The sequence below is a fragment of the Caretta caretta genome, chromosome 3 (assembly GCF_965140235.1).
Source record: "Caretta caretta isolate rCarCar2 chromosome 3, rCarCar1.hap1, whole genome shotgun sequence".
In the NCBI taxonomy this organism is placed as follows: domain Eukaryota; kingdom Metazoa; phylum Chordata; order Testudines; family Cheloniidae; genus Caretta; species Caretta caretta.
Genome location: NC_134208.1, coordinates 210,291,937 through 210,316,526, shown reverse-complemented (window position 1 = coordinate 210,316,526; position 24,590 = coordinate 210,291,937).

Below are 24,590 nucleotides of genomic sequence, written 5' to 3'. Positions count from 1 at the left end.
CCATTTTATAATCCGCTCACTGAGTAAGCCTGTGTCTTGAGCAAGTGACGCACCTTGGGGGATTTCTGGGTGTGCCCTGCATGCTGTTTAGCTGCAGCGTTAGTGGCCTCAAAACATGGTATGATTTTGTTCGGGTTAATAGCTCACGTCGAAGCAGGTATTAGCCAAATTACCGGAGCTTTTGGACACCTGTACAAAATTCTCTCTCTCTTTTTTTTTTTTTTTTAATTCAGGCATTTTTCCAAATGACTCTGATTTTCTGGTTTTTGCCCCCAAAATGCAGTCCCTTTATCTCTTAATGGCTTCTGATTTAATCAAGCAACTTATCAAAGTCAAGAGTTAAACTACAATTCCCATCAGTATAGCGCAAAAGCCAAATTCCGGTCCCCAGGGTGCGTTCTCTGGGCTGGCTTTCTACTCCCAGGGAGCGTACACAGGGCAAGGGGACTCGGACCTGGGCTAGGCTGTGCCAGGTCCTGGATGGGTGCTGGGGGAGAGGAGCTTCCCTCCCGGTGCCCCCCTGTAGGGGCCAGGCACAGGGCCCGACGCCGCACTCACTCACGCTGGTGTGGGCCTGCCACCTTGCAATCAGTGAAGTCACTTCGGGGGTAGATGCAGGAGCAGGGAGCAGCGGAACTTGCCCCATGGCCCCAGCCAGGGCCCTGCTGCAGGGGGAGGGCAGGATGTCCCAGGCAGAGCTGCCCCCCCCCCATAGGCTGGGTGGCCTGCGCAGGTGAGTCAGGGGATGGAGGTGCAGGGTTGGCCCCACCGCCCAAGCCACCTAGTGCCACTGTTTGCCCCCTAAATGTTCCTCTGCCCACGTTCTGAAAATCTCTGTGGGGCAGTCATGTGCCCCCTGGAACCTTTAAAGTGCGCGCCCTGGGCCACCCCCCCCATCAACTGTTATGTGTCACCTCTGCCCCCTACCGGGTTTTTTTTCTGTCTTTTGTCCACCCCATCTTTCTGCCCCTGTGGCTTTGTGCCCTGGGCAGCTGCCCCTCTCCCCCTGCCCTGGTTACAGCCCTCATGTGCACTGTACAGAGCTCACATAAGAGGCTTCTGTGCACTGCTCATTTTCCAAAAATACCACTTAGGTAAATGAATATGGAAATCATGCTTGGGATAAAACTTGAATATTTTAATTTCTGCAGCTGATTTATATTATGCTGTAATTAAACCATATTCCCATGACATGTGTAACGTGAGGATGGTAGTAATACGAAAAATTAGTAATTAAATCTAATTAGTTCAGTTAGCAAACGGCAGATTCCAGGTGAGGAAAGGCTTTGCAAGTTGCCCAGGGAAAACAGAAAGGCGAGAGTCTGTTAGGAAAAGCTCCTGGCTGGCTGTATAGACGATGGGAAATGGTAGGAAACTAATTTGGGAGGATTCCAGGGACGGGGGGTGTGGAGTGTAATTTTATAGAAATAGCCTTCACAAAACAAGCAGCCCTGGTGATTCTCTCCATCCCCCGTCTCAATTACTGTCCCATCCTGTTCTCTGGTCCTGCTGACAGCATCTTGTGCTGGTTAGATCCGCTCAGAATGCTGCTGCAAAGCTGCTTTTCCTAGCCTGGTGCTTTGACCCTGTCGCCCTGCTCTTTGCACCCCTCCACGGGGTCCCCCTTCTCTGGTGCATCAAACGGAAGCTGCTGGTCATTGCCTTCAGGGCCCTTTTCAGCCCATCCCCAGCGTTTGGATCTTTCATTCACTGGCGAGATGTCAGTCCCTGCCTCCGCTCTGCCAGCGAGGCCAGCCTTCACCCCCCACTTGCTCCATTTCAAACAAGCCCCAGCTGCAGTCCCTGGTGCTTTGGAGAAGCTCCCCAGACACCGCAGAGCTGCCTGGTTATTCTTCAAATCCTTCCTGCAAACTTTCCTTTGCTCTGGCACCTCCAACCCACTTGGCATTAGGTAAGCTGTTTGCTGTAAAGCAGTGGTTCCCAAACCTCTCCTTTGCGGACCACTTGAAAATTGGTGAGGGTCTCGGCAGACCACTTGATGATCTTTCCAAATGTTTGTACCACTAGCTACCTGTTGTAAAGTGCTTTGCATAAAAGTGCTATATAAAAAAAACCCTTCATAATAATTCACATTTTTTTTGTTCTACAAAGAAAAGCACACAACTCATATTTTAATATCTGTAGTCTTACCTTTCTAATGCTGTGGATGTGCCCTCTCTCCCCTGCCGCGGCAGCCCCCGAACTGGGGCTGGGAAGGATGAGGGGGGTCCTCCCCCGCTGCGGCAGCCACCGAGCCAGGCTGGGAAGGAAGGGGGTCACTCCCTCTCACCCCTGCCATGGCAGCCCCTGAGCTGGGGAAAGTCGCCTCTTTCTCTGGCCGCTGCAGCCCTGCACATCCCAAATTCTCCCCACCTCCTCTTCTCACCCCACCTTACATGTGTATCTAAGTAGGTGGGTGGTCCTTCAGTCTCTCATGTGCGGCCACGCAGGTGCACACCTTAGAGGGAACTATCCGTGGACCACCTGAACGGAGCTCGTGGACCACTGGTGGTCCATGGACCACAGTTTGAGAACCTCAGGCTGTGGTCTTTACACCAATCAAGATGACCAGCGTTGTCTCACTGTTTCTTTGTACTCCCCACCTGTATCCATCTATTGTCTCTCATTTTATACTTAGATTATAAGCCCCTTGGGGACAGGAACCATCTTTTTGCTCTCTGTACAGCACCTAGCGCAGTGGGCTCCTGGTCTGTGACTGGGGCTTCTAGGTATGTAACTTTGGATTTTAAATATTTTCAATTAATGTAATTGAATTTGGGTATTGGTGTTCTAATTTCTTTAGGTTTCAGCCTCCGGGGCAGTTACAGAAACTTAATTTAGTGGAGAAGGCTGAGTGGCACAGTGAGTGATAGAATTCAAAACAGTTAAAGCAAACGGGTATCGCAATGTAACCGTGCACTGCATTTTTATACTCCTTTCTGAGATGAAATGGTGCGTCCGGAGTGATCGGTACCTGGATGAGACGAATGGGTCACAATCCATCCTCTAATGGTATCTTGATGGTAGCCGAGCACACTGAGCTTCACTGAGCAGCCACCCTTTTTTAATCCTTTACAATAACACTCTGTAATTAATTAGCATTAAGCCTGCCTTTTACCATATCTGTATTTCTGCTACCCTAATTAAAATACCTTCTACTCCCTCACTGGCTAGTTGATATTTAACATCGCCTTTAATTAACATCTGCATAAATGCCATTCCAATGACTATCAATACAGATCGCATTCTTCCAAAATCCTCCATGTTGCATCTGAAACTCTTGTTAAGCCAGGTCCTGTTGTAAGCATGCTTGGTTCGATCTCCTAACTTATTTCTCACTTGCCCCTGAGCTGGCTCACTTCACCCAGAATTTCTCCTGCCTCATTATCAAGCTTAAACTTCAGCCCAAAAACCTTTACTCTGCTTACATTTTAGCATAATAAGATAGTAAAGAAACATCACTTTTACAGGTTAGCTGCTGCTGTACAATACCAATAATTACTATTGAAAACAAGCAAGCAAACATTCACATGGTTTGGGGGTTTGTATCTCTCTAGTGATTGGACCAGGAAAGACGTTGGAGACTACTGGTTGACAGCTACTAGACTTGGGGCTTGGCTTGATGTACAGCGCTGTCACGCTTTAAATGAAGACCCTCTAAGCCAAGGGGAAAGCTTCTCCCGTCAGCGTAGCTAACCCACCTCCCCGAAAGGAGGAAGCTACGTCGACTGGAGAGCTTGTCTTTTGGCACAGTGCTGTCGACACCAGGGGTTAGGTCGGTATAACTACGTCGCTCAGGGGGTGGCTTTTTCACACCCTCAAGCAACGTAATTATACCAATAGAAGTCTATAGTGTAGACCTGGCCTTAGTCCCCTACCTCAAGTGATGGAGGCTTCTGCTCTTAGACTGAGGTTCATTTCCCTGTGGACAACCCGGCTGGGTTTGTGATGCGTGAGCTAGGCAAAGTAATTTGGAAATCTCAGACCTCCTATGCTACACCCATTTTCCTCTACAAGAGAGTAGCTGCCTGGTGAGGCAATTGAACTGTGTCTCAGAAATAGATACTAAAGCCAGGTCCTGTGAATTAGAACCGGTAATAGCCCGGCCAGTGAGAGACTGCTTTATCTGCAGTGATCAGGTCAGCACCAGGTTATCCCCAAAAGCAAACTGCCCATTAGAATGGATGCTGGCTATTTGCAGGGCTAGTGAAAATTGTGCTCCCCCAATTAAGAGGTTAGCAAAGGGCAGAAGAAATGAAGTACGTTTAACTGGAAATGCCCACCAAGGTATGAAGATGGAATATAGGGAGACACAGTCAACAGGGACCCCATTTGTGTTTACAAAAAGAAAAGGAGGACTTCTGGCACCTTAGAGACTAACAAATTTATGATGCATCTGATGAAGTGAGCTGTAGCTCACAAAAGCTTATGCTCAAATACATTTGTTAGCCTCTAAGGTGCCACAAGTCCTCCTGTTCTTTTTGCGGATACAGACTAACACGGCTGCTACTCTGAAATTTGTGTTTAGTAACTGTGGAGGCAGATACAACACAATTCAAAAGAGTGAGGTGTCACGCTTGCAAGAAAAGCAATAATTTTGCATGTGGGTTTTTCTCTTGCATAAATTGCAGAAGCAAGATATGTGCACGAGCATACCACTGGAATGCAAAGCTCTGACGACAATGATATGGGAACAGAATTCTTTGTTGGATCCTTTACCACATCTGCAACACTGCAGCTAGGGACTTTGGGGATAAACACAGATAAAAGATCCGAACTGATACTCCAGGTCTTAAAATTCCATGGCATATTTAAAACTGATAATTAAGCTTGCTTGATGTAGCAGACACACAATGAATCCAGTTGCAAAGCTGCTATGTCTGTAATTATTTATAGTCCCATAGCACTTAGCAGCCTGAGCTGTCTATCAGCCCTCATGGTGCTAGGCACTGTACAAACACAGAACAAAGAGATGGGAGGAGCTTAAGGACCTACCGCTCAGTAAAGTGGGAAACCAACCCGAGCTGTGCGTGCTTGGGTTGAAGAGCAAGCTGAAAATGCAGATCATCCGAGTGTATAACCTGCCCATGCAGCAAGATGCAAAAGACCTTCCTGAAGAACTCAGCGAGGCTGTGCCCCAGCGACACACGAAGGAGGGAACACACGACACTGACACAGATGCCAGGGCACCCTCAACAGTCCACGCGCCACGTTGTCGTGTCGTTAACACAGAGAAAGCACACCCTGAACTTGACCTAGTACAATTAGAGCTTATTCAGTGACTTCAGACACCAGCTGTATGGTCACTGCCCAGTTTTATTGCAGGCTAAGAAATTGTAGACATTGGCAGGATGCCATCAGCTGGGAGCTCTGCTCTGTCAGATCAGCTGAGGAGGTCATGTCTAGACTTCAGAATGCAGGCATGACTTCAGATTTGGATGCAAGCCAAAGGTTTTGTTGGGCTGACTTGCTAGAGAAAGAGTAAAGCTCGGCTCCTTCAGCTCTCCTGTGGGGAAATGTGCTCTCAGCTGCTGCTCTTTGGATCGGTGTCCGGGCACTGGAAAACCCGTCCCCTTTCTGGGACTCCAGTTCCCTTTCCATACGTTGAGTTTTGGGGCGGGGACTGTCTCTTGCTGTGTGTCTGTACAGGGCCTAGCACATTGGGGCCTGTAAGTCCTACAGTAATAATAATAATCCATTACCTGTGCTGTGCTCAAGCATCACGACCCATCTCTGGGAGGATCAGGCTGAGGTGGGAGTAGTTGCAGCCTGTGGGCTGCTTTGTGGCGTTAGCGATGCTCACCACAGGGAGAGCAGTGTAATGGGCCAAGGAAAAGAAGCTTACATTGGCCAGGAATGACCGATCCGTTGGGCTGAACGAGATCAGTCTCTGGCATGCAGGAGATAGACGCAGTGACCGAAAAGTCTGGCTGGATCCAAGGAGGGTTGAGGTCATTGTACCCATGGAAATGCCCCCAGAACCAGGCGCTTGGCTGAGTCGCAGGGACATGTTAGCATAGCCAAGCAATAGCTTAAAGTGGGAATCGATTTAGGGGCTGTCTACGCTGCCCCTGGCAGTGAGCCTCCGGCCTGATTAGACACCTAGGCGCCACCTCCGCTTGAGCTAGTGAGCTAAAAATAGCAGTGGGGACCAGCTGCCTGGGTACAAGTGCACCCGACCTCCTGAGTCCGCCCCCAGGTGGGCAGCCCCCGTTGCTGCCCATGTGGCTACCGTGTCCACGCCACTGTCTTCAGCGCACCAGCCCGAGCCAAGCTAGAGCATCTCTGCCCACCTGGGCTGCGAGGCTTGTGCCCAGCTGTGGTGTAGACGTAACCGTCGAGTCTCTGGGATCTGAAGTGGAGCCTGGAGATCCCGTCTCTCCATTTGCATCCCTGCCAATGCAAGGGAAAGTTGTGGGGTGAATATGGAATGGAAGCATTAGAGTTAGCTAAGTTTGGTTAATGAAATACATGTGTGTGCTGTAAAAGGAGGCCCTGCCTAGCTACTGGAAGGAAGGCCTAGAAAATAAGCACTAAGGGCAGAAGAAATGAAGTAGGGAAGATGTCTGAGTCAAAGTGTAACTAATGAGATATGGGGAAGTGCTTAATAATGACTCTGATCAACAGGTTTCAGAGTAACAGCCGTGTTAGTCTGTATTGTAAAAAGAAAAGGAGGACTTGTGGCACCTTAGAGACTAACCAATTTATTTGAGCATGAGCTTTCGTGAGCTACAGCTCACTTCATCGGATGCATACCGTGGAAACTGCAGCAGACTTTATATACACACAGAGAATATGAAACAATACCTCCTCCCACCCCACTGTCCTGCTGGTAATAGCTTATCTAAAGTGATCATCAAGTTGGGCCATTTCCAGCACAAATCCAGGTTCTCTCACCCTCCACCCCCGCCCCTCAAACTCATAGCCCATCCAAAGTGTGTGGAGAGTTGTCACTTTGGATGGGCTATTACCAGCAGGAGAGTGAGTTTGTGTGTGTGTGGGGGGGTGGAGGGTGAGAGAACCTGGATTTGTGCTGGAAATGGCCCAACTTGATGATCACTTTAGATAAGCTATTACCAGCAGGACAGTGGGGTGGGAGGAGGTATTGTTTTATGATCTCTGTGTGTATATAAAGTCTGCTGCAGTTTCCACGGTATGCATCCGATGAAGTGAGCTGTAGCTCACGAAAGCTCATGCTCAAATAAATTGGTTAGTCTCTAAGGTGCCACAAGTCCTCCTTTTCTTTTTCTGATCAACAGGGGTGACTGCAGATGGTTTTAAATAAGGCAAAGAGAATCTGTCTTACAATGAGCCAACATGCCATTCCCACCCACACGCCAGCGTTAAAGCCTGCGTGAGCCCAGGTACAATGGGAACACTGGGCAAGGAGGAGGGAGGAAAGGCCTTGGGGAGAAAGAAGGTTGTAAATCTAATCTGGATTCAGACTGGAAATAAGGATAACCTGTCTCTGGTCTTCATCTGAAGTCAGTAATTGGCAATGACATCACTTGTTTGTTAAAGGGTATAAAAAAGTGAACTCCTAAAGCATTCATTGCTAACATCTGCCTCACCACCTTGGGGCTGACCCATATGGCTCTAAGCACCCCGAGTTTAGCTATTTGTAAGTATCTTGATCAAATGATTAGAAATGTTTCGTTACTGTTTGGATGTAGTAAATGCTTATTATTCAGGCATGTTTTCAGCAAGTGTATAAGTACCATTTGGCATTTGGATTTAATGAGGCATGTATGGTTAAATTAGTGTTTGGTGGTTTCCCATATTAATAATTTCCAAAAAAGTCAATAGAAATTTGTCTGGAACACTTATTCCTCTGGCCCTGTGAGATCCTGCAGTCTGACACTTCTTCTTCTTTTTTTTTTTAAATGCAAAGGAAAGAAAGGGGTGATTTTTATCGTTAGTCCTGGGTCCATAGCTCTGTCTAAAAGTATCTACACTGCAGTAAAAACCCCCTGGCTGGCCCGGATCAGCTGACTCAGGCTCACAGGGATTGGGCTGCAGCGTGATAAAATTGCGGTGTAGACACTGCAATAAAAAACCCATGGCTCTACAGCATAATTAAACAGCCCCTTCGCCCGAGCCCAAGTCAGCTGTGATGGGCCAGCCGTGGGGTCTACTTGGCCCTGTGAGGTGGGAGGGTCCCAGATCCCAGGCTCCAGGCCGAGCCTGGACATCTATGGTTTTGTAGCCCTGCAAACCTGAGTCAACTGACCCAGGCCAGCCGTGTCTGTGCGGTGGGTCTCTTATTACAGTGTAGATGTGCCCTCCGACTTCCAATGGCAGGTTTGTGGTTTCTTCTGTAAAAGCTGGGTGAGGCAATCTTTATTGGACCAACTTCTGTTACATATATTTCTTCTCGACAGCAGTCACATGGGAGACCCCAGCTGGCCCATCTGTGGGTCTCCTGGCTTGCTAGGTCACCGTGGCAGGTTTTCTTGTATGCTCTATTTATAGCACCCAAAATGACCCTTCCGCATTGGGTTCCAAAAGCTGATTTGACTCTTGGATCCAAATGTCATGGGCCTTGAGGACTTCATTCATCCTCCTTTCCTGGAGCAATGGCTAATGTTCTGCAGAGATGCAGCCTGTCCGGCTCTCTCTCACACAACGACCTTTAGCAGTTCAGCTTTCAGGCTGGTCTCTTAGAAGTCATTCATTACAGGATTTTTTTGTTCTTGTGTCAGAAGGAGAAGAAAAGACATTGGCTCTAGGGTAGAAAGACTGGACTAGCAGCTAAAGCACTGGGATCGAGGGCTGGGTTTAGTTCCCAGCTCTGCAACAGACCCTGTGACTTGGGGCAAGTCACATCATTGCTTAGTGCCTCAATTTCCCTGTCTGTAAAAGGAAGATCATAGTTCTTCCTTTCTCCTGTGTTTAGACTGAGCTCCATGGTGCAGCCACTGCCTCTTACTAGGGGTGTGTACAGTCCCTTGCACGTGGGTTGATGTGAGATGGGTCTTCCAGGGGCACCCGCAATGTAAACAATGGCGGAAAGAGAAGATACTTGAAAGAGGGAGTGAGAGGCCCGGAGTCGCTCTAACCCATTGGCTGGGACTAGCTCCAGGTGCTCTGCCTGGCTTTGGGAAGTGGCCTAGCGGGTCTGTTGGCTGGCTGGCCGAAGGGTACCAGAGGGGAGAGGCCAGCTGACTACATCCAGTCACAGTAGGTGACCCAGCTGAGGATTTGCAGCCCACAGTAGCAGAGCGCTGGAGGGGAAGACTCCAGTCCCCTGGCCCATGGCGTAGGCGATGGTGGCTAAATGCAGAAAGGGCAAGTTCAAGAGGGGCTCGTTGGGAGCTGGATGGCTAATGCGAACTCGCAGAGCTGCAGCAGTCTGGCTCGCCCTCCTGGATTCATATGAGCCAGCCCGCTGGGGAGAATCGGGCGTTTCCTTGCTAAGCTTCGGGTTAATGCTCCATGCGCAGCACCTTGTGCACCGGGGGCACAAGCAGGCAGCCTGGCAGCCGCAGACCTGACACTCATGGCGGGGAGACCACTTCCCCCCCCAGGCAACAACTTTATTCCCCAAAGCTCAGGCAAGAGAAAAATGAAGTCCCCAAGAACCAGCCTCCCCTGTAACCCAGTGTGTCTCTTCTGCCCCCTCCAACTGGGGCTGGCTGCTGTGACCAGCGCAGGGTGGGGGAAAAGAGCTAGATCTGACTCTCCCCAACCCCCCAATCAAACTGCCTTTCCCCACACCGTCTGCCTGGCTCGTTCAGCAGCCCCTGGGCTGCAGAGGACCCCTCCAGACACAGCAATCAATCCATTCCAGATCAGCACTCTGCCCCACACCCTCACTGTCCCGCTCTCCCGCAGCCTTTGCTTCAAGCTTTTTCTGTCTCTCCCGGAGGGTGCTCAGATACCACGGGTGTGGTCATGGTCTGAGAATCAAGCAAAATCCTACCCTGTTTTACAAGGATACACCAGATGCATAAAGGGACCCAGGGACCATATGGCTGTGATGAGTTTAGCAGAAAAGCCTGTGTCGAATTGAATACAGGTTTCAGAGTAACAGCCGTGTTAGTCTGTACTCGCAAAAAGAAAAGGAGGACTTGTGGCACCTTAGAGACTAACCAATTTATTTGAGCATAAGCTTTCGTGAGCTACAGCTCACTTCATCGGATGCATACTGTGGAAAGCATAGAAGATCTTTTTATACACACAAAGCATGAAAAAAATGGGTGTTTACCACTACAAAAGGCTTTCTCTCCCCGCACCCCACTCTCCGGCTGGTAATAGCTTATCTAAAGTGATCACTCTCCTTACAATGTGTATGATAATCAAGTTGGGCCATTTCCAGCACAAATCCAAGCTCTGCGATACAACCGCATTTGCTCCAACCCCGCAGACAGAGACAAACACCTACAAGATCTCTATCAAGCATTCCTACAACTACAATACCCACCTGCTGAAGTGAAGAAACAGATTGATAGAGCCAGAAGAGTTCCCAGAAGTCACCAACTACAGGACAGTCCTAACAAAGAAAATAACAGAACGCCACTAGCCGTCACCTTCAGCCCCCAACTAAAACCTCTCCAACACATTAAGGATCTACAACCTATCCTGAAGGATGACCCAACACTCTCACAAATCTTGGGAGACAGGCCAGTCCTTGCCTACAGACAGCCCCGCAACCTGAAGCAAATACTCACCAGCAACCACATACCACACAACAGAACCACTAACCCAGGAACCTATCCTTGCAAGAAAGCCCATTGACAACTGTGCCCACATCTATTCAGGGGACACCATCACAGGGCCTAATAACATCAGCCACACTATCAGAGGCTTGTTCACCTGCACATCCACCAATGTGATATATGCCATCATGTGCCAGCAATGCCCCTCTGCCATGTACATTGGTCAAACTGGACAGTCTCTACGTAAAAGAATAAATGGACACAAATCAGATGTCAAGAATTATAACATTCATCAACCAGTCGGAGAACACTTCAATCTCTCTGGTCATGCGATTAGACATGAAAGTTGCGATATTACAACAGAAACTTCCAGTCCAGACTCCAGTGAGAGACTGCTGAATTGGAATTAATTGCAAATTGGATAAAATTAACTTGGGTTACCTTGCATAATGACTTAGCCACTCCCAGTCTCTATTCAAGCCTCTTTCCCCTTGTTTTTTCCTACCTCCCCCCGCCCCCCCAGACATTCTTGTTAAACCCTGGATTTGTGCTGGAAATGGCCAACCTTGATTATCATACACATTGTAAGGAGAGTGATCACTTTAGATAAGCTATTACCAGCCGGAGAGTGGGGTGCGGGGAGAGAAAGCCTTTTGTAGTGGTAAACACCCATTTTTTTTTTCATGCTTTTTGTGTATAAAGATCTTCTATACTTTCCACAGTATGCATCTGATGAAGTGAGCTGTAGCTCACGAAAGCTTATGCTCAAATGAATTGAATACAATTTGTCCACCCCAGGCAGACCCACGGAGCAGCCAGGCAGAATTCCCAGCCCAGCCCTCCTTCTCTGAGGCTGGGCGAACATGCCCACGAGGGTACGGGCGTGGCAGAAAAGCAGGGCCATGCCTCCAGCCTCCCTTTTCTGGACACTGAGGTTGGTGGGAACATGCACTGCTCCTTCCTTTCTGCAGCCAGCCTTGCAAGCATCTTTGCCTTCCTTACCCACTGTTACAGAACTGAGTCCGAACCCCAGAGGAGAAAGCTGCACCTCTGCCTGCCAGAAGATGTGACCCTTTAGCTCCAGCATAGAGATGCCAGCTCTTCTCTCTGGAAGACGAGTGTGGTCACTGCTGGAGGCAGGAAACTAGACAAGGTGACTCCACTGTGGCTATTCCTGAAAGCATCGGCTAAAATCTATCTCCCAGTCGCGCTGTGTGCAAATTGGGATATCCTGTGTGTGGGGAAATTCCATGATTTTTGTTCTGTTTGTACAGCTCTTAGCACCTTTGGGACTACAACTAATAATAACCATTTCAGAATGTGGCTTGGTTCCAAACTGGAACAAAATATCAAATTTTTGAAATTTTCCACAAAATGAAATTTTAAAAAAATGTTCCTTTCAGGTCACTCAAAACATTTTGTCTCAATAAAACTGAAATGTGTTGTTTCAGTTTGATTATAAAACCCCCCCAAATAAATAGCCAAATACATTTCTAAATGAAAAATTGAAATGTTCTGTTTCAATGTGATCAAAATGCACCCTTTTGACTCTTTTTACAATGAAATTTCATCAAAATTGACATGAATCTGCAGAAAGTTTTGATTTTAAATGGAAACACCATTTTCTAAGAGAAACGTTCTGTCTGAAATTTTTCAACCAGCTCTAATTACTGCTATGTGCCAGGAGCAAGATGGCAGATAATTCCTGCTGATTTTTGCCCATTTTCTGTTAATCCGACTATGCTGGTGAGCAAACTCAATAACTGCTAAGGAACTATTGACTGAACTCAAAGGAAAGCTACAGGAACAATTTGATCAAGCAAGAAGATAAAGATAACCTTTGTGACACGCATTGTCTCTGACTGGTTTCAGAGTAGCAGCCGTGTTAGTCTGTATCCGCAAAAAGAACAGGAGGACTTGTGGCACCTTAGAGACTAACCAATTTATTTGAGCATGAGCTTTCGTGAGCTACAGCTCACTTTGCATCCGATGAAGTGAGCTGTAGCTCACGAAAGCTTATGCTCAAATAAATTGGTTAGTCTCTAAGGTGCCACAAGTCCTCCTTTTCTTATTGTCTCTGACTGTCACTCCAAATCCTCTTCCAACACTCTTGTCATTCTGATCCTTACTGAGAGGAGCAATGTGTACAAGAACGGAAAAACGCTTTGTTGTCGGGCTACAATAATTAAAACCAATTAGGGTGTTTGTGGTGTGGGCCATGTGTGCAGCACCATCGAATGTAATGAACATGAACTTATCAGGATGTCAGCACATGTCCTCGAATGTAAATGAGGATTGCAACTGTAAATCATTCTCCCCAAGGGCTTGCAGAGTACATGTGTGTTTCTGTCCTTAAATATTCACTAAGGACATTTACATTCCATAGGCCAAATGCTGTGCTCGCATTGGTTTGAAATCAGTGCATCGAGGTGATGGAGGAGCATTGGAGTGCATGGGGTTGCAGTAGCTCAGAGGAATGTCTTGTTAAAATTCTGCCACCCACCTAAGACAGCTGATGCTTAACCTTACCTGATTTCTGCCAAAGATAACTTATTCCTGAGACTCATTGTTATTACTCTTATGACAGGAGTCCTCCTGGGGCCAGTTTTGTTCAATATCTTCATTAATGATCTGGAGGATGGTGTGGATTGCACCCTCAGCAAGTTTGCAGATGACACTAAATTGGGAGGAGAGGTAGGTAGGATACAGAGGGACTGCGACAAATTAGAGGATTGGGCCAAAAGAAATCTGAGGTTCAACAAGGACAAGTGCAGAGTCCTGCACTTAGGACGGAAGAATCCCATGCACCCATACAGACTAGGGACCGAATGGCTCGGCAGCAGTTCTGCAGAAAAGGACCTAGGGGTGACAGTGGACGAGAAGCTGGATATGAGTCAGCAGTGTGCCCTTGTTGCCAAGAAGGCCAATGGCATTTTGGGCTGTATAAGTTGGGGCATTGCCAGCAGATTGAGGGATGTGATGGTTCCCCTCTATTCGACATTGGTGAGGCCTCATCTGGAGTACTGTGTCCAGTTTTGGGCCCTACACTACAAGAAGGATGTGAAAAAATTGGAAAACATCCAATGGAGGGCAACAAAAATGATTAGGGGACTGGAACACATGACTTATGAGGAGAGGCTGAGGGAATTGGAATTGTTTAGTCTGCAGAAGAGAAGAATGAGCAGGGATTTGATAGCTGCTTTCAACTACCTGAAAGGGGCTTCCAAAGAGGATGGATCTAGACTGTTCTCAGTGGTAGCAGATGACAGAACGAGGAGTAATGGTCTCAAGTTGCCGTGGGGGAGGTTTAGGTTGGATATTAGGAAAAACTTTTTCACTGGGAGGGTGGTGAAGCACTGGAATGTGTTACCTAGGAAGGTGGTGGAATCTCCTTCCTTAGATATTTTTAAGGTCAGGCTTGACAAAGCCCTGGCTGGGATGATTTAGTTGGGGATTGGCCCTGCTTTGGGCAGGGGGTTGGACTAGATGACCTCCTGAGGTCCCTTCCAACCCTGAGATTCTATGATTGAGGCGGCACTGTTATACAAAGTCTTACAAACGCTTTCTCTTAGCAGATGAGCTGATGTTCAGTCTTGGGAAGACATCTTGTGGTGTTAGTTTTCTGATGCAGTTTCTTTGAGGGTGCTGTAGCTAGCAACCAGGGAGAATCATAGAATATCAGAGTTGGAAGGGACCTCAGGACCAATCCCCAATTTTTGCCCCAGATCCCTAAATGGCCCCCCTCAAGCATTGAACTCAACCCTAGGTTTAGCAGGCCAATGCTCAAACCCCTGAGCTATCCCTCCCCCCTGTTCCCTCCTGTTTGCACTCTGTTACCTGAGGCAAAGGTGCTCTCTGGGAACTGGGTATTGGTGCTGGGCTGAGAGAGCCCTGAAAGAGGGGTTTGCCTAGTATGATGCTTGAATGTTGTGTCTGTGTAAACTAAACAAGCTATACCAAACACAGACCCAGACTCTGCGTCACTGATTTCTTCCCCTGGTGGGAAAGCCGACCTACAAGGCCTGAGATCTGTTACAGCTAAGCAGGGGATCAACATTATTATTATTTATTTCTATTATAGAAGGACCCCATGCTCGGCCCTGTGAAACACACCGCCCCTGAGGAGCTTACACCTGCAGCCTTGCCTACAGGGGAAGGGTTTTTGTGTATAACCCAAGGTCTGAATTTAAACAGACATGGTTACGCCAGTATAACCCTCTGGCTGGACGTGCATTCTGGTGTCAGTGGCCTTTTTTGCTCTTTGGGAATAGGGGCTAAGCTAAACTGGTGAACGTTATGCTCAGACAGAGTAAGAGCGGGCAGGGTTGCACCTGTATAACTGTATTGGCATTTCCCATTCACATGGCCTTCATAGAGAAGACAAAGGTGGGAGAAAGGAAGTGGTGGTATCCCTGTTCTGCAGGTGGGGATTGAGGCACAGAGGTATTAAGTGACTGGCTCAAGGTCACACACAAAGTCTGTGGCAAAGCCGGGAATTGAACCCAGATCCATAGTCCAGGGCCTTGACTGCAACACCATCCTTGTCAAAATCTCTCTCAAGGGCTGTGGCTGGGGAATGTCCCCATTTCCCCAGAGAGAGGTGCTCAGGGGAAAGCCGGTGCTCTGGGAAGGATGTTCTCAGAATCCCTTACAAGGTCTTTGACCACCAACGGAGCCAGCTGACCACTGCGTTATACTGCCAGAGGGCAGAGATCCTTGTAAAGGGCCAATTGTCAGACTAACCCAACTAATTTCAATGTCCCCACTCAGCTAGGCCCTTGCCATTGGTGACCTTGGCCATTATGGGGCTCTGACTGTTATAAAACGTTTTTGGTTTTGTGTTTTTTTTTTTTTTTTGTAAATCCCACTGCTGACCTGAGACCTTTTCATTCACAGTCAGCATCTCTCTCAGTGCATTTCAATTTTCCACATGCCCCTCTGATGTTACTGTGCTCCTCAGCTCTGGGCTGCTGGGGGCAGGGAATGTGGGACATTTGAACTCTCTGCTAGAGGACACCAAACAGTAATTGGCCAGAGATACAAAGGTTCTATTCATGTCTTCAGCGAGGCAGCTGTGTTGGATATGTAGCCCCCAGGCACGGCTACTCTATGCCATCTGAGGGCAGCAGCCCTACACGGCAGATTATTAGCTAAGGAAATTTTTGAAGTGATGGGTGGGCAGGCATTGGAGACGTGCTGCTTTGATAATCAAATCTGCCCAGAGAGTGGAGTACTTTTGTAAGGCCGTGTTCCCGTGTGGTGCTGGGAGCAGGGCTTGAACCTGGGACCTCTGATTCCAAAAGACCCAGCTTTTTTAAGCCAACACTATAGCAGGCTAATCTGCCTTTATATGTATCCCAGCCACCAGGAACAGGGGAGAGAGTGTCACCTGGAGCTAGTTATACTTTCACCTTGTGTGTGTGTGTGATAATCTTCAGGAGCAAAACACCTGCATTCTGGCCCTGGTTTACATCCCCTGGGAACCTGTTCGAGTAATGGTGCCTCCCTGTTTTCACTGTTGTAATTGTGTATGAATTTTTTCATCTTTATGGGAAGAGAAATGAACAGAGCAGCTGAGCACGGGGAAGGTTCCCCCCGCAGCAAATTTCTCTGCTATGAGGGATTGAGCATCAAATTTCAGGGATATGTTTGGGTTAGAATCCTGTGCCAAAATATTGGCATCATGTCCCTGATTTCAAGTGGGGCCCTACATACGCGCTGGGACGGGGGGGGGGGTGTATGATGTGTAATGAACTGAGCTGGTCGGGAACTTTTTGGCAAAATAGTTTTTCATTTGGAGGGAAAAAACTATTCATTGAGACTGAAACTCTGGGTGAGGCCATGCCAGGTTTGAAGAAAGTTTTGTCAGGAGATGCTTCTCGGGCCCAGCGTAGACTTCCTGCTCAGAAGGGGAGACAAAGCAGCCCCCTTCATTTCAGAGCAGCCAAGACCTGGTGGTTAGAGTTAGAACGGGCCTTGAAAAGCCAGCTCTCCCACAGCCCAGCGGAGTGCTGGGGCTACCAGCCTAGTCTCCTGCTCAAGCCATTCTACTCAGTGGAACAGGGACTTGCACTGGGATCTCCCAGGGATGCCTAAAGCACCAGGCCCTTGCGAGATCTTGCACTGTTTTTCCCCTGAAAAACTTCAAGCGGTCACTGTTTCATCCTGATTGGGGTTTGCAGGGGGGGGGGGGGTCCACCATCTCAAAAATATTTGTGGGAAGGGAAAACCTCTTCCCGCCCAGCTCTAATCATTAATAGCTGTTTGCTCTCTGTAGTGTCACTTCCTCACTGCCTCGAATCACCTATAACTCTGTCTCTGCTGTACAAAGTTAGTCATAACCGAAGCACTTTAGTTATAACACAAGTTGATGCCTCGTGCATTCACATTTGAAAGAAAATCTATATTACTTAGCCCATAGATTGATTCATCTGCCCATTTATGTCAGTGCTCTAGATCAGCCCGGCATCCTGCGAATGTCTCAAATGGTTAGAAAATAACAAAGAACAGGTCATCACTGGATTGGTAGCTCCAGGAACTATACTGGGCAATCCAATTCCGTGCGCTAACAAGGAAGTCTGGCCCCAGTCCCATAGTTGTTGCTATCAAACTCTCCTGATCTTTCCCATCAGTCCTTATGAGGGAGGAATGTCAAAGAAGACTAACACCACCCTGCTCTTTCGGGAAGAGTAGCTACAAAATGAATTAGACATGTGTGTCTGGGTACTTCTATAGATCCCTCATCATGGTATCATTCTAGAGCTGGAAACTCAAGGCACAGGGAGATTAAAGGCCAGATTCTTAGAGACAAGAAGCCACCTAACTCCCATTGAAAGACACTGAAATACCTTTGAGCCTTGGGCCGAAGTGCCTTGGCCAAGGTCATCTGGGAAATCTACAGCCACCCTGGAATTGAACCACATCTCCAGAGTCCCAGTCCGGAGTCTGAACTACACAGCTGGCTTCCCCTGTAGCGCATCATTTCTCATCCGGGAATTGGGCCAGGGCAAACCACTCCCGTAAAACTGATTGTGGGCACCTTTCTCACTTCACGTGTCCAGCACCTTGTGTCTTATGCTCCGCCCAGAAAGTCGTCACCCGTGATATCCCTCTGCCCCCGACCACCATGCGAGGGAAGCATGTACCTCCTGCGCCAGACACACCACTTGCTGCAGTTAGCCTCCGCTGGTCCTGGGATACTGCCCCCCAGACTACTGGCCCAGCCTTCCGGGCAGCCAGTGTGAGCGTAGAGGGGTGGATGGGGTGCAAGGGTGTGTGGGGAGAAAGGATTGAGAGGGACGGATGTAGAGAAAGGTGAGAGATTTTTAGTAGTATGGTAGCACCTAGCAGTGTCCCCCAAGAGTGGGGCCCCATCACACTAAGGATGTGTACAACCTGCCCTCAAGAGCTTACAACAGAGTGAGCAGAGAAAGGGTGGGAGAGGGAAAAGGGGATGAAGTGACCGGCCCTAGGTCATCCAGCTGCTCAGTGGCAGAGCCAGGATTAGCCCCCAGCTCTGCTGCCTTGGTCCAGGCCACTGGCCATCAACCCAAGAGGACTATTTTGTGGTACCTCTTTTCCAGTGAAGTTTGTTAGTGATCGTTCCAGGGCAGTGTGACTGATCCCTCAGGGTGACAGTTCATCCATTACTGGGAGTAGGGTTGTTTTATTTTCATTAGCCAGCTTGAAAAGCAGCTGCAGATCAAAGAGCTTCCCTGCATGCTGGTAACTGCATAATTCCCCCCTGCCAAGCAGCAGACAGCTCAGCGCAGGACAAGCCGGTGTGCTGTGCTCTGCTGACGCCTTTCAAAAGCCAGAGCTAGGTTACTTTTTCAAAGCTAGCCGAGGCTACCTGTACAACAGACAGACAAACTGCCCTCCTGTCAAGGGGCGTGACGGCCGCCTTTCTACCCGCTGCACTGTTTGCTGCTCGACCATGGGATTCCTGCAACCTGATGAACTAGTTATGACCCATAAATTATGGTTCTCCCGAGACCGCGATCTTGGTGTGTGAGATTTGGCATCGCCTGGAAGGGAAGGACAGGCTCTGGACTAGTAAACAGAGCTTTGGTTTCCTCTCAGTGCTTTGTTATTACCTGGGCTTTGGATGAAACTCCTCGATGCACTGATCTCCAGTGCCTGGTTCGCTCTCTAGTCCTGCTACCCTCCCCTCATCTTCAGTAACCACAGAATTTACGGACAGTGCTGGACTTCATTATTCTGCTTGCGCTTTGTCCTAGCACCAGGGGTCATGTTTATACAGTCTGTCAGTCTTCCGGGTATTTGAAGTGTTTCCAGCTACGGCCACGCGTCACTCACTCACATGATCGTGCATGTTCTCACACGTGTTGGCCCCTCATCTCGGGTATGCTGTTCCTGTACGTGGGGTGTGAACAGAAGGCAAGAGGGAAAGTGAATTTAAGCCACTGTCAGAACAGCTTCAGGGCTGCTCTAATAAATGTACTGGCAAGCCGAGAATAGTCACAGTGCAGTGGGCTCCAGCAACAACCCCCTCCCAACCCTCTCCCCAGTGGGGCCACTCCGGAGCCCTTAGGCCTCAACCCTTCCCCTAGGCCCTACAAATAGCACCAGCCCCCCCAGCGAGCAGCACCATGCACTGCAGAAGCAAGTGACCTGATAGCAATAGGAATGACATGAGACCACTCCGGGAGCAAGAGCTGGAGCAGGGGTGGGCACGTCCCACACAGATTGTGTTAGTCCAGTGTGCGTGGCCCAGAGGAGGAGATGCTGCTAATTGACAGGTCAGCTTTATGCTGCAGAGAATGGCCTCCTGGTGCTGGAGCGGGGAAAGAGCTGGTGGCCTAGTTTACTGCTTCTCTCACTGTTCGCCCGTGTCTGGGGAAGGGCAGATGTTAATGCGAATATTAGTCACACCTCCCCTTGGATCAGGGTTACAATTCATCATGAAAACAGAAGCAGATCGACAGCTTATCCCCGCGCCATCCCCAGGCTTCACAGTCTGCGTCTCGGTAAACAGACGTGCAATATCATTTGAAAGCCACTCAGACCCATCGCACGGGCCATGATAAATTTCAGAAGCCACTGCTATTCATTACACCGAGCAAAGCCCTGGCGGTTTCTTTGTTAGTTCTGCGTGCCTTGTTACGGCCGTTTTGCTGCGCGCGTGTTGTGTGCGCCCCCAAAGGGGGTGAAATCGTCTCTTGGTCCAAGGAACAGTGCAGTTCACTGGTGCTGACTTTTATTTTTCCCTATGGATGCTCCACCCCTGCCCCATCTTGAGGCCGCGTCCGTGTCCCGCTTCTTCCTGCCCCTGCTCTGCCCCCTCCCCCAGGCCGCCTAGGAACTGGCGGCAGGATTTTACGGTGCTTGGCCACAAGGGGAGAATGATGAACGGTCTCGTTTGATGTGTGTGTACTGAACACCTGAAGCCCTGAGCTCACGGGGGGTCCTCAAGGCACTTGTAACAGGGTGCAACATAAATGGGCCATTGGTCTAACCCACTGTGGCGGTTCTGATGTTCTTATGCTGGCCCTTTACGGATGGGGCCTGGGGCAGTATAGGCCTGTTATTGATGTCAGCCCAGGCTGGGGCAGCAGGACATGCTGGGAAAGGGAGTGGGGGTGTAAAGACAGCCTCCTTCCCCAAAGTAAGAAGAGCCCCAAAGCGGGTAATTTATTAGCGCTCTCCTGGCACCTCTGACAGGCTTTGGAACAGGCCAAGGAAGAAGCCAGACATGGTGTGGGTCTGGGTGCAAAGACTGGCTGATGGATCTCTCTGCTGATGGATGAGGAGCAGCTTGTAGGCCCTTCTGCAAAGGGAGCCCAGCAGAGGGTCTACCCGCCCTTGGGAACATTGCTTGCTTAAGGGACACTGGAGTAAGTGCTATATGTAGTCTGGAAAGCTGAGATTAGGAACATAAGAGTGGCCAAACTGGGTCAGACCAATGGTCCCTCTAGCCCAGTATCCTGTCTTCTGACAGTAGCCGGTGCCAGATGATTCAGAGGGGCAATTAGCGAGTGATGCATCTCCTGCTGTCCACTTCCAGCTTCTGGCAGTCACAGGTTTAGGGACACCCAGAGCATGGGATGGCCTCCCTGACCATCTTACCTAACAGCCATTGATGGGCCTATCTCCGTGAACTTATCTAATTCTTTTTTTGAACCCCACTATGGTTTTGGCCTTCACAACATCCCCTGGAAAGGAGTTCCACAGGTTGACTGTGTGTTGGGTGAAGAAATACTTCCTTTCGTTTGTTTTAAACATGTTACCTATTAATTTCATTGGGTGACCCCTGGCTCTTGTGTTATGTGAAGGGGTAAAGAACATTTCCCTATTCACATTCCCCACACCAATCATGATTTTATAGCCCTCTACCATATCCCTCCTTAGTCATCTCTTTTCCAAGATGAACAGTCCCAGTCTCATTAATCTCTCCTCATACGGAAGCCATTCCATACCCCTAAGCATTTTTGTTGCCCTTCTCTGAACCTTTTCCAATTCCAATAGATCTTTTTTGAGATGGGGCAACCATGTCTGCACACAGTGTTCAAGATGTGGGCGTACCATGGGTTTACACAGTGGTATTATGATATTTTCTGTCTTATTATCTAGTCCTTTTCAAATGATTCCCAATGTTCTGTTCGCTGTTCTGACGGCTGCTGCAACGTGTGGATGATTTCAGAGAACTATCCACACTGACTCCAAGATCTCTTTCTTGAGTGGGAACAGCTAATGTAGACTCCATCATTTTGTATATATAGCTGGGATTATGGTTTCCAATGTTTCAGAGGAACAGCCGTGTTAGTCTGTATTCGCAAAAAGAAAAGGAGTACTTGTGGCACCTTAGAGACTAACCAATTTATTTGAGCATGAGCTTGCTCACGAAAGCTTATGCTCAAATAAATTGGTTAGTCTCTAAGGTGCCACAAGTACTCCTTTTCGGTTTCCAATGTGCATCACTTTGCATGTGTCAACATTGAATTTTATCTGCCATTTTGTTGCCCAGTCACCCGGTTTTGTGAGATCCCTTTGTAGCTCTTCGCAGTCTGCTTTGGATTTAACGTAACTAGTCACCTGACTCCAGGAGCTGAGGCTTTCAAACGCACCAAACATTGCAACACTTGGGATAAAATGAGGAGAGTTGGCAACCGTGGTATGTGGAAGTGACGGTATGGACAAAACAGACTCTGTCTGGGTCAAAATCACTGTGGGGAAGGATTTTATAAGATTCTGTTGGGATAGAGTTGGGGTCTTCAATAGACACCCCCTTCTCTCCCCCGTCAGACTCAGCTATGGGTAGAGATCTGTTTAATATTATTAGAGAGAAGTACTATTGGGAATTGTGATCATGGGGTATAGATTGGAGAATAAATGCTATTCAGTTATTTCTGGAGGTGATAGATGACCATTTTCTTCATCAAACTGTCACTGAACCAAAAAGTGGTGATGCAATTTTAGATTTGGTTTTGGTAAGTAGTGAAGACATCACAGAAGAGCTGGTGATAGGAAATAATCTTGGCTTGAGTGATCAAGTGTGAATTAAATGGAAGGATTATCCAAACCAGGTCATCAGCTGTGCTTTTTATGTCAAAAGGGAAGAGTTGGGGAATTAAGGTAATTAATTAAAGAAGTCAACTGGCCAGAAGAGCTGGAGGGCTTAAATTTGGACGAGGCTTATGGAATTTCTTCAAATCAACTCTACAAAAACAATCTCAAATCTGCATTCCAAGCAAGGAGAAAAAAACCTGTAGGGAAAGGCCCCAGACCCAGTTGGATGAATAACCACCGCAAAAAGTTTATTAGGAGTAAGCAGAGAGCCCCTAGGGAATGGAAAAAGGGATCAGCAAAGGAAGCTACATCATGGAAGTTAGAAAATGTAGGAATAAAGTGAGAGTTGGTAAAAGTCAAGCTCTTGCCAAGGCTATTAAAATAAATAAGAGGTTTTTTATTATATGAATAAACAGAGAATAGGGAAGGATGAGGCTGGGCCACTATGCAGTGGGGATGGGCAGGAGGTTAAAGATAATCTAGGTATGGCCCCAAACCAAAATGAATACTCTGCGTCATTTATGGGATGATGATCATATGGATCATGGGCATGAAGGCAGGACAGCTGATGAAATGGAAATGACCACATCTGAGGTGGAAGAACAACTTTAACGAGCTTAGTGCACTCAAACCAGGGGGACCAGATAATTTCCATTCCAGAATGTGGAAAGAACTGGCACATGAGATTGCTAGTAGCAAGAATTTTTAATAAATCTATTCAGGGGTATTACCATATGGCTGGAGAATAACTAACATATCTGTATTTAAGAAAGGGAAGTAAAGTGATCCAGACAATTACAGACCTGTCAGTCTGACCTCAGAAATATGCAAGGCTTTAGAGCAAATTGTGATGGAAAGAATAATTAAAGGAAATTAGGTAGCCAGTAAAGCAGACATAATGCAACAGGGATTTACCAAAGGCAGATCAGGCCAGACTAACCTGCTTTTCTTCTTTGAGAAATAACTGGTCTTTTTAGATCGGGAAAGTGCAATACACCTAATATACTTGGACTTTAGTGAAGCATTTGACAGGGTACCACCTGGGAAATAATTAGTTAAATTAGAGAAATGAGGATCAGCACAAGAACTGCAAGGTGGATAAGGAACTGGCTAAAGAGGAGAAGACAACAGTTTGTGCTGAAAGATGAACTAGCGGGCTGGCAGGAGGTTACTAGTGGAGTTCCTCAAGGATCAGTCTCGGGGCCAATGTTTTTACTGATGACCTTGGCACGTTCGAGGGAACTCAGATGCTTTGCTTAGATGGACTCTGAGCAAATAACACAGTCAGTTCAGAGACTAATTACACATTACAGCTACTGGTTGATAGGATTTCATAACCACTGAGATACTTTCATTGATTCTCAGTGTCTTAGAGTGGAGACCTCGGTAGCTTAGAGCATCATTTACTGCTCTGTCAGTCGAAGATAAATTCCCCAGTTCTCCCTGGGAAGTCTGGAGTGTGACTCGCTTGCAGAAGCTCTGCTCAGAGGCAGCGAGAGGCCAAGCTAAACAACCAGAAACAGGGCATGAAGCACGCTAGCTGCTGACTGTTCCCAGATGGCTGCTGAAGAGCGATGCCGCCCTTGTAGCACAGATCCAGCTTCCAGTCTGTTGTTTTTTTGTCCCTCCTTAACCTGGGGACACTCCCATGATAATAACGGTGCCAGTCACTGCAGTAGCTAGGGCCCAGGTCTTCACAGATATTTAGGTGCCTAACTCCCACTGAAACCAAAGAGGAGTTAGGCACCTAGTTAGTTTTGAGGAGCTTGAATCTAAATGCCTCTCAGAGAGTTAAAGAGACCAAATTCACAAATAGCCAGTGGCCTAGTTCTCCTCCCAGCTTCCACTTTAATCTCTGTTGGCCTCATTTCCTCATTTGCAGAGTGCCTGATGAGAGATGCATTTGGCATTTCTATATGGACAGCAACGTCCCAGCCTGGAATGTGTTCAGCACACAGCTAGAGTAGGGCTGGATCAGTGGGTTAATCATTAAATAAGAATAGGTCCAAACCTCAGCCTCTCTCCAAAACCAGACTTGGGGTTCTTTTGGTTATGCCAGTGAGGAAGCACCAGCCTTCGCTCCAGATCACCTTGAGGCTTCTGTGGTCATAGCCCAGAAGGGACCAGCAGGTCATCCTGCCTGATCTCCTATATATTACAGGCCACCTCCACCTGCACGTTAAACACATCCTGCCCAAAGTGTTGCAGCCCACCGGAGACTAGACTAGTATGGGCCACAGGCAGAGAACAGGCCTGTGCTTGAGGCCACCGCAGTGGCAGGGAAATGCTGAAGTGAGAGAGCCTCCGATATCCCCGGCAAGTGACCCGCACCCCATGCTGCAGAGGACAGCAAAAACTCACCAACGTCGCTGCCAATATGAGCTGGGGGAAAATTCCTTCCCA